Source organism: Protopterus annectens, chromosome 10.part0, assembly GCF_019279795.1.
Source record: "Protopterus annectens isolate FY-2018-M chromosome 10.part0, PAN1.0, whole genome shotgun sequence".
NCBI classification, from domain to species: domain Eukaryota; kingdom Metazoa; phylum Chordata; order Ceratodontiformes; family Protopteridae; genus Protopterus; species Protopterus annectens.
Genome location: NC_056744.1, coordinates 1269001932 through 1269009431, shown reverse-complemented (window position 1 = coordinate 1269009431; position 7500 = coordinate 1269001932).

The following is a 7500-nucleotide window of genomic DNA, read 5'->3' as shown; positions in this document are numbered from 1 at the left end:
ACATATATACGTATGTGTGTGTGTTTATGTGGCTAAATATATAGCTTTTTAGATAGAAATAGATGTGTCTTTGTGTGTATGTTTGTGTTAGTCTGTGTATATGTGTCTCTGTGTGTATAGATAGATAGGTACACTCACACACACACACACACCCCCACACACACACACACATGGATATCCTGCAAATGTGCACTGAGAAAACATATAACTATACCACGAATCTGCAACATATATTAATCAGTCTCATAATAGCTCACTGAAAGCATAATACAACTGCCTGCAATTTGTAAAAATAAGAAAATAACCTCAGCAGTACAACAGAAAGTTACCCATAAGATAATCCATTCACAAAAAAGAATATATATATATATATATATATATATATATATATAAATATATATATATATATATATATATATATATATATATATATATATATATATATATATATACACATACACAGCTTGCAGAATTATTACCTTACCCCCTTGAAATGAATGTGTAGAGCAAAGTTAAACCATGGATAACTGGTTACATGTTATATGTAGGGTGCTAGTTTGTGTAATACATGACATATCTTGTATTGTAGGATTAGGAATCTCAATTTTTGGCTAACTACTTCATTGCTTATGACTAAGTGTATTCCCTAATCCTGGCAGACAAAGCTGACTTGTTTACAAAAACAATAACCTGTGTGTGGGTAAAACAAGAAGGGCCATAGTTTCTTATACTGCAATTGATTCCTCAGCCTTATAAACTTCTTAGTTTGAAACAGATAACACTGATATGTATAATGTTTGCAATTGGGAGTATGTCAGTATTGTTTGTGATGTAAAATGCTTGCAACTAGGATTGTCTCAGTGTGGTTACTTATGTTGCAACTATTGGTTTAATAAATATGCTTCTTGTTTTAAAAAAAAGGGCAGGAACTGAATAAATAGATGTGATGTTGCTTAGGCTATATGATATATAGCAATATCTAGCAAAGGTCACTAATCCAAAATCTAGTCCTTGCACTCGACAAACCCCAACAAATTCTAGGACTCCATCACATCAATTCTGCACCCTAGTAATAAAAAAAAACCCTGTTCTAATCCCACCCTCTCCGACCTTGGCACAGACTCCCAGTTCAACTCATTCTTCATAGACTCCATAGCCAAACTTTCCACCTCCTTCCGACCCCCCTCCTCCAACCCCAGTCCCTACCTCTACAACCTCCACTTCAACTCATTCTTCATAGACTCCATAGCCAAACTTTCCACCTCCTTCCAACCCCCCTCCTCCAACCCCAGTCCCTACCTCTACAACCTCCACCCCAATCACCTGACCCCCCCTCCACACCCTTCTGTCTTACTCCCATTCTCACAAGCACTATAAAAAGACCCCTTCTCCAACTCAAATCATGCCTCAATGCACCTGACAATCTTCCACCTACCTTCCTCAAACTATCTGCAGACAACATTGCCTATCCCATCTCTATTCTTATAAATAGATCCATACAAGAATCATATGTCCCTTCCATCTGGCGCAATGTCTACATCATCCCCCTCCATAAAGGTGGCAAAAATACTGACACCACCAACTTCAGGCCTGTTGCCATCCTTTCCCCTCTTTCTAAAATTCTAGAGAAAACCATCCATATACAACTAATGACACAACTAACCCAAAACAATCTCCTCTCCCTTACCCAACACGGCTTCCGCCCTGGCCACTTCACTATGACTGCCCTTCTTTCCTTTCTTTAAACCATCAACATTGAAAGCGATTCAGGCAAATTTGTTTCTACGCTATTCCTAGATTTGTCAAAAGCCTTGACACCATCTTCCACACCCTACTCATATCCCAAATTTCCACCCTACATCTCTCTCCCTCCACCATAGCCTGGTTTTCCAGTTACCTGTCCAACCGCCAATAAGCTGCCCAGTGGAAAACTTCAACCTCCCCCTTCCTACCTTCATCCACAGGCATCCCTCAAGGTACTGTTCTTGGCCCTCTACTCTTTAACCTGTTTATTAACAAGTTTCAACACTCCATCCCAGAGTTATCTGTTATCCAATATGCAGATGACTCAACTATCATCTGCTTAGCCTTCTCACCCTCCGAGCTCCTAGCAAAAACCCAATTAGCCTTATCCACAACTGAAACCTGGATGCAGTCCAACCACTTAGCTATTAATGCAAATAAAACCAAACTAATGATCTTTTCCCCTACCAAAAACTACATTATTGATAAAGCCTCATTCATCATGCAGAGCCAGAACAACACCCCTCTTGAAATCATTCCCACCACCAAGCTTCTCAGCATCATCATTGATGATGAACTAAAGTTTGATACCCACATCCACTCCACAATCAAAAAACCCCACCAAAAGATAGGTCTCCTCTCTAGACACAACCGCTTCCTCAGCCCCTCTACCCATCAAATCCTGGCATCCACCTTCTTGCTCCCCTCCCTGATGTATGGTGCCCCTCTGTTAACAAATCTCCACCTCGGCTTATGAACCAAACTTGAATCCTGCTACCACAAGATCTGCAAATTTGCAACCAATTCAAAAAACACATCCCACCCCTGCCACTCCCTCCTCACCCTCAGTTGACTTGAACTCCCCAACTACCTCAGTTACCTACAACTAACCATTGCACACAAGCTCATCTTTAAACCACAAACTGCCCATCTCTCACTACATCCTTAAAACCCTATATACCCAACCGCCAACACAGATCCACAAACCAAAATCTCCTTCAGGTCCACAAACCACCATGCCCTCCTGGCTGCCTACTACTGTCCTACTCCTTAGAAAAACAATGGAACCCCCCCCACCTTCACAACCTTCCAAACTATAACAGTTTCAAATCTCAGCTATTCTCTCATCTATCAGCCAAATGGGATTGCCTATGTCACAGTCCAACATAAAACCCTCGCCACCTGCTCTCTTTCTACCCTGCACTGAAATCATCAACATTTTCCAACTTTATTGCTTCATCTCAATCTAAAACAATCTCGCCTCTGCCGGGTACTGAATTTCTCTATGCTATCTAATGTACCATACTTTCCATAACTAATTTTCTGGTACTATCTCCATGCAAAATGGTCCGCCTAACCTGCAAAGGGCTAGTAACTACTTGTTTAAATGTTAACTTTTAAAGTGCTTATTTGACAGAAATCTCTCTTCTGCAAATGTTCAGTTTTACCTAACCTGTAAAAAGGTCAGTTACCTTCTGTTTAAATTTTAACTCCCTAAGAGCTTATTACATAATGTATTATACTGAATTTGTAATGTATTTCTGTAATTGTTTTAAATTGTGCTGTACGAATCTTTGTCATTCATTTGTAATATGTAATATATAACTTTTAATTTGTTGGAGCTTTTCTCCCCAGGCCTCTACTGAAAATGGACTCTTTACGGCCCAGTGGACTTCCAATGTCATCAAATTTAAATAAATAAATAATAAATGTGAAGTATAATGTTTATAAATGTGAACTTGTTAATACAGTTTGATTACTTCTATATAAATGTAAGTTTGCATATGTCACAAGTGATAATTCAATAAAGGAGTTTAATAAAAAAAAAAACACAAATAAGAACTAATTATGTAACAGATTGACTTTTTTGTAGTAATGTGCCTAGTATTGTTATTTATTTCAGCTTTGTGTAGTATAAACATACCTTGTTTCCTAAATTTGCCTTATGTATCCCCTTGACAAGTAGGCTGCCAGTGAGACCATAGAGCTACCTGCTGTTTGCAATATTGACCCAATATTCCTGTACTGGACTACAGTTTATGTACGTTTTTATAAAGTTACCTGATCAGCTGGAATCTACTGTCATCTGACTTTTGGAATGAACAAAATTATACATTTACATCCAGGTTTCTTACTGCTTAAATGGAGTAATAGATTTATTCAGTCAACAGCCATGATTTGAAATGTTTCTCCCTGCTGTTTTATTTTATTATTGTATATTATTGATCATATGTTTATTCTAGATCAAATCTAAGAGGCCTTCTGAAGTGAATTGTACTTAAAATTCTGTAACAGGAGTGGTTTATTATTATTGTTTTAACTCACTGTATCATACATCATATACTACAGACAAATACAATGCCCATGCAGGTACACATACACACACACACACACACACACACACACACACACACACACACACACACACACACACACACACACATGCAAACACACACAAACACACAAAACTAACTTCCTTGTCTATATACAGTCCTGGTACAAAACAAAAATAATCGTCTATTCACCCCTACTTAACATAATTTGTTAACATCTTTAATCAATGATCACTTAAGACAAACATGCATTTTTATCTCATCTTCTCCTACATTAACTGTTAATTTTTAAGCCTCTTCTACCTCTAGCCTTGGTGTACTTAAGTCATCCATAAATGTTTACATCAGTCTGCTTTATTTATTTCTGCATTTCTCTGATTTATAAAAATGTTTCTAATAATTCTGAAGTATCTAATATTTCTACAGGATCTCTGGTTATTTTTCTTGATATAGGCTTATTAAGTTTGGCAACAACCCTTTCTACTTTCTTTTGCCTAAGTCGTCGTGCTAAAAGTTTTGAGCTCTGTAGTTATTATCAAAACACAGTTGCTTTACAGCAATCTTTCTAAATCTTTGAAATTCCCCTTATTCTGCAATGTGTTAATCTTTGTCAGACACATTAAATCATTTCTGTTACATCTTAATCATATATATTTTTGTTTTATTTCTACCCCATTTTTAAACTCCACTTTCATTTTATCCCACTCACTAGCTATAATGCCTGAAGAAATTTCTACCCTCACTAATAACTGTCAAATAATTTCCACTACCTATTCATTAAAATTACTCTCTTTTTAACAGGTAGGTGGAAAAGCACCAGCATCTCATTTTTACCACAGTATTCACATTTTAATCTTACCCCAGGATTCAAAAAGCTCGGCGCAAGGATGGTTTTAGCCTTGCGCCGAGCGTCCTCACTTCAGATGGAGCAGCAGCGCCATATGAATATGTATGAGGGCATGCCGCCGCACCCTGGACGTGCACAGGAAACGTGTGCGAGTGCAGGGAGCATGTACAAGTGCTCTACGGAGGTGTAAACATGCCCTGACACTTGCAAAACCTACTATGTCTACTAGTAGAGCCCGCCCCTGATAGTAAGTCAGTAATTCAGTGTCCATGGATACCGAAATGTATGCTAAGCATACAAGTGTCCACAAACAGTGAAATAAAATCGAAGTAGTAAACACACAAGCACGTAGTGAAATGTCAAGCCCTGTCCCTAGAGCTTTCACAATTAGATTCCCTGTCCCTGTGACCCTATTATACATTCGAATTGCTGCAATATTGAAGGTGTAAGCAAAGCGCAGCGTGTCTGCGCATCACTGCCCTCCGCTGAGCGTAGCTTACACATCATATTCATTCAAATAGAGAAAAACATGCGGAATCAGTGTAAGTCTCAATAATGTAGTGTTTAGAACATCTGCCTAACAAACGGGCATTCACGGTTCGAGCCCAACAATAGCACATATAATTTTCCATGAGGAATGAATGTCGTTTTGCCGTAAAACTGACATAAGAGTATTGCATGAGATATTTAACTTAAATATCATTCAAAGTGGCACTGTCATAATGAATAAGGTACTAGTAAGCAGGTGTAAGCACAAATAAGCAGCAGTAAACACATATAAGTACCAGTAAGCAAGTCTGAGTGCACTTGCGCAGGTCTAAGCAGTGCCCAACATTGGAAATGTATATAAGTATATACAGATATATAATATATCTACATATATATATATATATATATATATATATATATATATATATGTATATATATATATATATATATATATATATATATATATATATATATATACATATATATATATATATATATGTATATATATATATATATATATATGAAGAAAGAACAATGTAACAATAAAGCATACACAAGGAATGAGAAGGGAATCAACAGCAACCCCAGTATTATATAACTTAATAACCTTTCTTCAGCACTATTCACTGACCTGTCCAAAGCATTTGACATGGTCAATCATCAGATTCTCATCAACATACTCAAATCCCTATCTTTAGATGCACCTTCCATAAAATGGTTCCAGTCCTACCTAGACAAAAGACAACAAGCAGTAATTTGGTATAAGACTCTTTCTACCCACCAACCAGTTACTCTAGGTGTCCCTCAAGGGTCCATACTAGGACCGCTCCTCTTCTCAATATTTATTAACGACCTTCATCTAGCCATCCCCCAAGCCACATGCATACAATATGCTGATGACTCCACACTCATATGCTCAGCCAAATCCACATATGAACTCCTCTCTCTTACCCAGAAGGCATTTAACACAGTTGAACAATGGTTTACACAGTGTTGTCTTCTTTTGAACCCCAAAAAACTAAACTCCTCCTCTTCAGTCCGACTCACAAGTCCTCTCCACTTGATTTCTCAGTTACATCCACTAATGGTACCATTATATCACCTGAGTCAACCACCAAACTATTGGGTATCACCATTGATAACAATCTGAACTTTAACACCCATATCAACAATACAATAAAAACTGTCAACAAAAAACTTGGCTCCCTCTATAGGATTAAACCTTACCTTTCCCCCACAGCTAGAACAACCATAGCTCACACTCATCTAATCTCTACTCTCCTCTATGCCTCACCTATTTTTACTAACCTTTCTAAAATAACCTCAGCAAACTGGAAACTTCCTACAATAACATCGTTAGAGTTGCAACTGGAAACCCTTACAGAACCCACCACTGCATAAATATAAAGCAGCTAGGATGGCTTGAACTACAAAATGTGATTAAATTCTATCAACTAACCATTGCCCATAAAACTCTTTATAAACCATCCATTACTCCTATTCTATCTACCCTCATCACTCCATATACAAATCTGAAATCACTACGTTCCTCACACAAAAATCTTCTACATACCTCTAAACCTAACAACAAGGCTGGAGAATCTCTCTTCTCTAATGCTGTCAGAAAAACCTGGAATCTTCTCCCCAGTGACCTTTCCTCTCTTCCCTCTCTATCACTCTTCAAAAATAGACTGAAACTCTACCTTAGAACACACTGGATGTGCCCCTGTACTAAACCTGACTAGGCAGTTATCCATCTGATTAAACTTAGCTCTGCTTATCCCAGACTACTCATAAGCTACTATATATTCTGCTACCTACAAATATAGATTTTTCTCCTAAACTATACTTTGTCTAGTCTCTCTAAATACTTCCTACTGAAGAATATATTTTTTTCTTTTTTCTTTTTTATTTGTAGATAATTTAACCCATCTTCTCTTTTGACCTTAGTCTTTCTCTCAGACCTCTGTCTTTCTCTTTAAGTATTTTAGCTGCATATTGTATAATAGAACCATTCTTGCACTTTAAGTAAGTTGTTTTGTCTTCACAGAATTTTATGTTATAACCTGTAATATGCATTGTTTACAA